This window comes from Penaeus monodon, chromosome 28 (assembly GCF_015228065.2).
Source record: "Penaeus monodon isolate SGIC_2016 chromosome 28, NSTDA_Pmon_1, whole genome shotgun sequence".
Classification (NCBI taxonomy): domain Eukaryota; kingdom Metazoa; phylum Arthropoda; class Malacostraca; order Decapoda; family Penaeidae; genus Penaeus; species Penaeus monodon.
In genome coordinates this window covers 27,185,031-27,185,343 of record NC_051413.1, presented here as the reverse complement: position 1 = coordinate 27,185,343, position 313 = coordinate 27,185,031, and the positions used below count along the sequence as shown (strand labels likewise).

The 313-nt window shown below is 41.2% G+C and overlaps 2 protein-coding genes across 2 annotated transcripts in view; one reads left to right on the top strand and one right to left on the bottom strand.

The window, feature by feature from the left end:
• The window catches only part of LOC119591128 (SCY1-like protein 2), a gene marked incomplete at its 5' end in the record, with an annotated part of 331,697 nt that overhangs the window by 252,381 nt on the left and 79,003 nt on the right, over positions 1-313 (top strand).
• LOC119591456 overlaps positions 1-313 on the bottom strand; it is a gene marked incomplete in the record, with an annotated part of 7,555 nt that overhangs the window by 6,200 nt on the left and 1,042 nt on the right.

Here is a 313-nt window from a genome sequence, read left to right as displayed (position 1 = left end):
GCGTATCCATGCGTGCTTTATATATGCTCGTTATTATATTTGTATATGTCTCTATCTCCCCATTCTCTGTTTTTGCGTATCCATGCGTGCTTTATATATGATCGTTATTACATTTATATATGTCTATCTCCCCATTTCTTCTTGCCTCAGAAGCCTTGACAAACTATCGATTATCTCCAGACAATCGTCGTGGGAGACGGTTTCATGGGGGGGGGGGGTCAAGGTAACCGAGCATTTTGATATCCCGGCTCAAAATGCCTTGTAGTATATTGTCTCGTAATACTGTGATGCAGTTTTAGTATGTGACGTGGAA